A 9,023-nucleotide genomic window follows, 5' to 3' on the forward strand; every position below is an offset into this window, starting at 1 on the left:
TCCCGGCACCCTTTCACAGGACAACCCCTAGTGTTCCCACTGCCCACAGACACCCTTCTTGGTTACCTTGTATTACTTGAGGACTTTATATCTAGGGACACTTCTTTGTCTTCCAGTGATGTCCCAGTGATCAGTTCCACAGGGCAGGGCCATGGCTGCTTAGGAGGAGAAACAGGAGCCTCGTGGACTCTGATCCCCTGGGCTGGCTTTAGAAACCAAGTATCTGATAGGGCTTGGGCAATGTCTGCTGTCCTTCTACCCTTGAAAAGTAGGCAGGCATTATGTCCCCCCTCCTAAAGAACAGGGTGCACAACAATATAAATAGTTCACGTGCTCCGACGGAACCTCAGAGCCTTTGGATTAGTGGTAGAGAGAACATGAGTTATCCCTAGATTGGAGTCTGTGTGATCTGCTCAGCTGCAAAGAACATTCTCCATTTCCATTCCTGCTAAGCCAAAGCTGTCATTTGGGTACAGGTGTAGAGGAGTGTAGAGAAGGCCTCATGCCAGCATCCCCCACTCATCTCAGGATGCCCAGTGCCAGGAGGAACTATCCTCTCTGGGGAAGGGACCCTTCAGCACCCTGCTCAGACCACAGTAAGGCAGGCCTTCTGTGGAGGCTGAAGTTACCACTATCACTGTGCCTCATGGTCAAGGTCAGCCTTGATATCCCTCTGCCCAGAGTCAATGGAGAAATGGTGGGAATCTGCTTTTACCTGAAACATCTACTTTATTTCAGGGTATTTTTTTTGTGGCCTAGAATCTTCTCCAAGTTTAGGTCCTCTGGTCTCCAGATCTTAGTATCGTTATTGATTTTGGGGTGTGCTACCAGCCGAACCAGCAGTGGTTCTCTGGCAGGGACCCGTTTGTGATAAAGACTTGCCAGCAATCTCCTCTTGGGTGAACTAAATCATAGAAACGTCTGCCTTTCTCTCTAACTTGACGTCTCGAGATCCACTAGGCCCAAGACATTCTCTTATGGGATGGTCAAGAGCAGCTAGCTAATGCATTTTCTTCTAGTTGTGTCACAGAAAGTGATTCCATTATTTCAGGAAAAAAATGTGTGTTTTCATGCAGTGTATACATGGATGCCCACCGCAGGATGATAGATGACTCTTAACGAGTCCTTTGAGATTGTCCAGATTGGATTATGTAATGGTGCCCAGGGTAAAAATGTTGCAAGGGTTTTGAGTCGCAGCCAAGTTCAAAGAGGCTTTGAGACATGGTATGCTGAGACCCATGGTAACAAGTCCTAGATATTGTCACCTCTGGTGTGACTCATGCATCTACTGTACAGATGAGGTACCTGCAGAGAAAGGACAGTCAGCACAGCACTTTTAATCAGCATGGCACTATCTGTGTAACTTAGGAATCTGTGCTCATTGAGGTCACAGAGCTTGAAAGAAATCTCTCTGTCTCTATCTCTGTGTCTCTGTGTCTCTGTCTCTGTGTCTCTGTGTCTCTCTGTCTCTCTCTGTCTCTCTGTCTCTCTGTCTCTCTCTCTCTCTCTCTCTCTCTCTCTCTCTCTCTCTCTCTCTGTGTGTGTGTGTGTGTGTGTGTGTGTGTGTGTGTAGGGGCATTTCCTTCTAGACAGGGTTTCTCTGAATATCCCTGGTTGTCCTGGAACTTACTCTGTAGACCATGCTGGCCTTGAACTCAGAGATCTGCCTGCCTCTACCTCCTAACTGCTGGGTTTAAAAGCATACACCACCCCACCTGGCTTGCTTGAAAGGAATCTTAAGTCAAAGACCCATCAGCAGATTCCTAGGTGTCATGGTGAAGAAAAGGAGACAGTACAAAGTGGTCCCAAGTTCTCTGTGGCACAGAATCTTGGGATGGCGGTCCCAACATCAGGGATCAAGAAGCATCTACAGTTTGCATTTCTATTTCCCGCTGTTATCCCTGAAGGGTCAGGGAGCCAGGCTTTGGCCATTTGATGATAGCTGAGGGCTTGAACGGGATGATGAGAGACTATGGTTTAAGCTCATTGGCTAGTATTCTTTGTGGTGCTATCCCTAAATCTCCGGGACTGAATCCTTTTGATAGGATGAAGGCTTGGTTAGCTCACAGTTCTCTAGGCTGTGTGGTCCAAATGCATTCTGCTGGTATCTGGTGAGGGGTCATGGGACTTCTTCTTTGACCATAACGTCAGAAGATGTCATGGGGCCAGACAGAACAAGTATTTTAACTATTCTTTATTGCTGTGAAGAGACACTATGACCAAGGCACTTTGAAGAAGGAAGAGTTTATTGGGGGAAGGGTGCTTATATGTTCAGAGAGTGAGTCCAGGATCACCGTGGGAGGGAGGCAGGCCTGACACCAGGGCATCATCTGAGACACGACATCTTGAGACACAATTATGAGGCAGAGAAAGAGAGACTTCTGAAACCTCAGAGTATCTGTCCCAGTGATATGCCTCCTCCAACAAGGCCACATCTCCTAATCTGTCCCAAATGGTTTCATCAACTAAGGACCAAACCTATAAACCTATGGGGGCTATTCTCACTCAAACCACCAGAGCAAGTCAAACACCAGGTGCTTTCTTCCTCTCCTGTCTTCTTTTAACTTTTTCTTTTTGCAGGCCCAGAATTTATTCTGTAGTCCAAGGGGCTCTGAACTCAGGGCAATTCTCCTGTCCCAGCCTACCCATTGCTGAAGTTCCATGTGTGTTTCACCATACTCTGTGTCTTCCTCATCTGATAAGGCCATCACTAGGCCTCCACCATTATGGCCACAGTTTAATCTGAATTAGTACCATTCAAAGGCCCTGCCTCCCAACAGCATCAAAAGGTCAGGTTGAGGGTCACATTTATAGTACTTTCAGGTAACACATGCAAACCCACGGCAACAGTAAAAAGCAGGCCTGGGTTTGAACCCTGATCTGACCATTTTGAGTCTTGGCCAACTTTCCCCGTTTTCTGTGTTTGGTTTTGTTTTCAGGTAGGATCCTAGCACCTGCCTCGTAGAGCTGTTGCGTGTAGAGCTCATAGCCCCACATAGCAGTTAATTAACGCGGGCTCCGTAAACGTTTGCTATTTTTATCGACTGGCTGGTGGAGAGCAGTTTCCCTCTGTCAGAAGTCTCCAAGGCACAGAAATTTAAAACCAAACTATTGAGCAGTCCCTGTGTGCTGTCTCGAAACAATAGAAAGCAGGGCTGCCGAATATTTATTATTTTCTAAGAAGTTATTTTTCACCTTATTAAAAATTATTTTGGCGTGCAGGTTTGGAAATGAGCGGTTTCCAAAGGCATGTATGTAACTGCTTTCCAGAGACTTCTTGTTAGGCCAGAGTTGTAGGAAGGGGTGACCTGTGCTTGGGATGAGAGGCCCGGGAAGACATGAGGGATTGAATCCTGGGATGTAGGGCAAAGGCTCTCTGCTGGAGAGGATGGTGAACCCCTGTGGGAAACTCTGTCAGTCTCATCGTTGTTCTCATAACCAAGAACAGAACACTGCAACTCAGTCTCCAGGGTCGGGTGTGAGGCCAGGAAGTAGGGCGACAGGTGATTTGAGTGGGATGGGCCCTGGGTCGGGCCACTTCCTAGTGTTCACCACCCTCTGCTACTTCTTCTCCTTGGCTTATCTCTAGCTGTATTCACACAGACCTACTCAAGAGGGAGTTGGCTGACCCTTGGGGCAGCAGGACAATATACTAGAAGTTAGCCTGCCTGGGTTTGAGTTCTCTGCTGCTTGGGTAGATTATTCAAGGCCCTGCTGTTTTAATCTGTGCAGTGGACACATTGATAGCTAGCTAGGACGACGACATGGGGTACTTTCTGTAGCATATTGTAGCACAGCCTGGGACCAAGCAAGCCTCAGGCTTGGTTGTGTGGAAAGGCTCTTGAGAGAATGTTCCAGATTCTCCATGTGACAGAGAGCACACAGATACCTTCTTGGAGAGGAAGACACACCTCTTCTCTCTCTCTCTCTCTCTCTCTCTCTCTCTCTCTCTCTCTCTCTCTCTCTCTCTTTAAAGCAATCTTGAGCTTTTGGTAGTTACAGAGTAAACCAGAAACTAGGAACAAATTGATAAGGCCAGGGAGCTACTAGAGTAAGGCCTCACAAAGCAACAGCGTTACCGGGGCCAGCTGGTTACTTTACTTTACCAAAGTTACCAGTTACTTTAACAAAGCCAGAAAGTTCCTGCCAGTGAGGCGATGGCTGCCAGGAGAGGGGCTTTCTTCAGTGAACACCTGCCTTCTGAGGCACTGCTCAGTGTAAGGCCCTGAGAGACCATTCCGATCTAGGTCCTCAGAACATGGATGGGAGTGGATCAAAGCAAACGGTCTGTCTGGTGGGATTCTTAATGGGGGAGGCGTATGGATGAGAAATGGTGAACCACGAGGTTGCTAAGATGCTCATGGATCTATGTACCCCGCGGGATGATCCCGCAAAGAAGGAGGGTCGGTTAGGGGGTGGAGGGTGGTCTTAGATAGGGCAGTTGAGGAAGGGCCTTGCAAGGTGGTGACTCTGATGACTTGGGGAAGCTGAGGAAAGGAACCGTGTTGGTAGCCAGGGGAAGAGCAACATTCAGGAACGCATGCATACATGAGGGATTCAATGAATCCGGGAAGGGATCTATACAGTAGGGCTATGATACAGATGGGCGTGATTGAAATAAACCGGAAGTATTTAGGATAAAGCCCAGTGCAGAGTATGCCCTTAAGAAATGCCAGGTGTCTTTGACCTCAGCAGAGTACGTAATGAAGTCACTGTCACTTTCTGATTCCTGACAAGTAACCTTCCCCACCCCCCTTCTCTCCCTCTGTCTACTTCAGCTCTCTTCTACTGTGCAGTCCTGGAAGTGGAATCCCAGGCTCGTTCTAGGCAAGTGCCCACTGAGCTATATACCAGTCTGAGGTGGCCCTCAGAGGGTATTCTGCATGGTTTGTTGCTCCCAACAGTCCTGAGGAATAGGCAAGGCAGTCCCTCTCAGTCTGTACCTCCCCTTGAAAGACCAATGGGTCAGGCGTTTTCTAAAAGGCTATCCCCTTCCCAGTTCACTAATCTCCTCTCCGCTTTATAGATATGCATCACCTTTCTTAATACTTACCTAGTATACTTGATCATACCTGTTTGACAGATGGCAGAAGTGAGCTACAACAACAGTCAGCCCAGGGTGACCCAGCAGACAGCTTGCTGACTTGGGCCTCGGAGACCACAGTACAGTAGGTGCTGTGGCATGCCCAGTGAGCCTGAGTCTATATATCTCCCCCACATTCAGATTTGGGGTGCCGTATCAAACGGGTGGCCATGCCTGGGAATACCGGAGACAGAGCCCTTAGCTGGTTTGTACTTTAACTGAAGTAGACAGCTGGCTACTAAACCAGGGTCTGCTATCCCTGAAACAGACTTGCTAGAGAGGAAGACTGCTTGGATCCAGGAAACCAGAGGCACATTCCATCAGGGAAGGGCGCTGGCCTAGGACAGCCCAGAACAAGACTGAGTCAAATGGGCAACAGATCAGCTCAGGGAGCATGGGAAGAAGCCAGGGTCACTCAGTGGTGTATACTTTGGGACTGAGTAGGAGTGTACCTCAGGGCCTTGAGGAAAGTTGGCACTTGAGACAACTGGGAAAAAAAAAAAACGGGATCTAGGATATTGCTGCTCCTGCTGGTGAAGACGCCTCTGCCACACCATGCTTCTTGAGCTTGGAAGGAAAGCTTGCTCTAAGGGACTTCAGTCAAAGGAACTGTCTCCATTCCATCTTCTCTGCCTTACAGTTCCTCGGTACGGTTACAGTCTCGGTGGGGAGTCTGAGGGTGGCATTTAGAGGCCTTCCACAAAAATTCTAAAACAATAAGCTAGACTCACAAATATGTGGTCTGTTTAGATGTCTGGGGTTGCTTCCCCCCCCACTTTGAGCAGAACATCCCAAGCATCTTGATTTGCTAAAACATCTTGCCAGAGTATAAATCACTGGGACACGGGTGGGCTCAGGGCTGTCGGGGCTCACTGGAGATGGGCCTAGTACCTTCTCCCATGATCCCTTCCTTGCGCTCTCCCCTTTGTCTCCTGTCTTCTAGGTCCCCGGGCATTGTTTCTACCTAAATGTAAGGATGAATTAATAGGTGAAAAAGTGTCAGAGGCTTTACAGGGAAATTAGCCTGAAAGTGACAAGACCGAGAGATGACCATGTCCTTCGTGGCTCAGGAGACGAATCCCTTTTTGTGGATACAGATAACGTAACACATCCATCCCTTCTAAGGCTCGTGCCACTGCACTCTGGGCTGATAACTCATCCAATCTGTGCACTCGTTTTGATGCAGTTCTGGGCCTCCAGAGCAGTAGGGAACTGTGGGAAAATCTTAAGGTCGACATTTTCCATCTGTTCCCCCCTATCTGTGAGTTATGAGGGGAAAGGGCCTAGCATCAGAAGTCTACATCTGGGATGGGGTAGACCTTCGCTGTTGGATTTCCCAGTTTAAGGCTAGTCTCTGTGCGTAGTGGATATCACACAGATAAAGTCGATTTGGTTTGTTAAGTATCAGCCAGGAGTACCTGATAACTTCCTTTTCTAATGATCTATAGCGATCTGTTTTTCACGGCCACCTCCTAAGAGTTTCTCTGTGCTTAAGTCCCGTTGCCATTCTTCCCCTTCAGAGCCGTCTTTCTCATCATGAGCTGAATCGTGGGTCATTTGGCTGTAGATGCTCATGCTGGCCCTAGCCACTAAGTCCCGTGCCTCTACCTTGTAGACACAAGCCAGACCATGGCTCCGACTGGATGTCATCCTAACGGGAAGCCAGGCTCAGTGAGATGAAGTGACTTCGTCAAGTTCACTTGTAGAAATAATGGGCCTGGCTTCATCTGACCTGAAGCCTCTGGATCTTCATGTGTTGACTTCCAGGGTGGTCTGTTCTTAGGTAACTGTGTCTACACTTGGCTTTTCTACACAATTCGGGGATATGCTATTCCACAGTCGACGTTTCCATGACATCCAGCACAGTACAGCTTATCCAGATCCACCCAAATCGGCAGTGGCCCTACGGCTCATGTTCACTTTGCATAATGACCTTGGGGCAGGAAGGAAGGGACCTCGTTTCTCCTGTTCAAATGGGAACATAGTGATCTAGGGCACATCTTAAACATCCTACCTCCCGGTCTCTTGGAGGGCTTGTTACAACAAATTGCTGGATTCACTCCCAGAATGGCTGAGTCAGGAAGTCTGGGTGGAGCTGGGGGGACTTGAATTTCTTTCCACTTTCCAAGGTGGTCAGGGGCCCCCAGGCTGAGACCCACCATTGTAACAGTAGGTGGGGCAGCATCCAGTCTTACCCCGGTAGCTGACTACCCGACCTCGGGGATCTCTCTAAGACTCTCAAGGCGTCAGGAGCATCCTCAGCAAAGAATGCAGAGTAATGCTACCCGGTCGTGAGAATTTACAGAATACCACATTTGCAAATCTATGCTGAACAACACATTTTTAGCGTTTCTTTTCCGAGCACCGCAACAGCACTCTCCATGTGCTAGGCACTGGTTTGCAAATATGCACAGTTCCTGTGATAGGCCTGTGTGGTAATAATCCTTTACCCGGATTTCTTCACTCTACAGAGATGGAGGCTAAAGCCCGAGACAGTCTATAAATTACCTGGGATCACCCAGCTAGTAAGTCTGTGCAACTGAGGGATAACCGAGGCAGTCTGGCTTCTGGTCACTACATTCAGCCTCCCTGCAGAGTGTGGCACTGGGCTTGTCATCAGCAAGACTTTCCCATTCCCATTGCCTGCAGAAGAAGAGCAATGAAACCTTTCTATTTCTAGTTCCTAGGCAGATTAACCATAAATAACAATGATGCTTGTTTTATGACCACCACTTGGGAATCCCATGCCTGGCCACCCCTCCAATACCAGTCTGATTAACCCAGAGTAGCTGCTTTCTCTTTTTACCCCTCTGGCATTGAAATTGCTCAAGAGGAGGGTGCTTGAAAGAGACCTGTTGGCTGTAGGAGTCCGAGAGGTGGGTTTCGGGTCAGTAATAAAAGCAGAGCGACCTTTGTTGCTCTCCCATGCCGAGCCTTGAGAATCTATCCCGCGGGTGGTAAGGAGGCTCGGCCTGAGGAAGGACAGTGATGGACAGGGTGGGAGGGGAGCAAATAGTTTCAGCCTGGCCGAGTAACTGAAGCTAGAAGGACAGGCAGTGAGAGCATTCCAGCTATGACATGGGAAATGGCTATGCCCAGGGCTCTGATTAGCTGTCGACCACAAATCCCCTGGGACCCTGCCAGGAGTCAGGAGACTGGGGCACCTCTAGAATGCCAAATGGTTTGCCTTATTTTATTGTCAAAGAAGAAGGAGTCAGTTTTGAGCGTTATCCCTGGATATGCTCACTGCCGCTGCCAGGAGCTGAAAGATGGTTTTAGGGATGTGGGAGGGAGAGAGAAGCTAGAAAAAAAATCCTCTTTTCATTCCAGGGAACATAGAGAGAAAAACCAGTCCATGCCACTGGGTCTTGGCACTATCTCAAAGCTGTTTTAGTCACCACCTCCGAAGCATCCTGCCCTTTCCTTCCCTTTCTGCAAGGTGAGGCATCAAAGTCTCCACCTCATGAAAGCCCTAAGTGGGGAAACGTTGACCTAGATCCCTCACAGTTGGGGTGGCATGGAACAATAGGGCTCCAAGAAGATGGCTGTCACAGAAGAGTCCCCCATGGTTTGCTTGCTTGACTACTTTGGCCTGAAATGGAGCCATGAAATGTGGAAACATCAGCCATGATGACAAATGAACCAGATGTCATCCCACCCTGTGGCCCCTTGGGAGGAATGAGGTAGTACCACTTCAACCCATTCCTCCAGCTTAAGCCTGTAGACATGTTTCATTGAGGAAATGAAGGGACAGATTGACTGTTTGATTAGTTATGTCTAAAAGGAGGGGAGATGAAAAACAAGTCTGTGGAAACCCTTCAGGGATATTTGGCATGTAAAAGCCCTTCTCTGAGCTTTTTTCCACGGTCCCACTGTAGAAAGAAAGTTTCTGCGAGTTTAGTGGTACTAGGATTAGTAGTTCAGGCCTTAGGGTTAGATG

At 48.5% G+C, this 9,023-nt stretch overlaps 1 protein-coding gene across 1 annotated transcript in view; it reads left to right on the plus strand.

Annotated features, from left to right (window-relative positions):
• The window catches only part of Slit3 (slit guidance ligand 3), a 585,823-nt gene that overhangs the window by 132,231 nt on the left and 444,569 nt on the right, over nt 1–9,023 (plus strand).

Source organism: Rattus norvegicus, chromosome 10, assembly GCF_021556685.1.
Source record: "Rattus norvegicus strain SHRSP/BbbUtx chromosome 10, alternate assembly SHRSP_T2T, whole genome shotgun sequence".
In the NCBI taxonomy this organism is placed as follows: domain Eukaryota; kingdom Metazoa; phylum Chordata; class Mammalia; order Rodentia; family Muridae; genus Rattus; species Rattus norvegicus.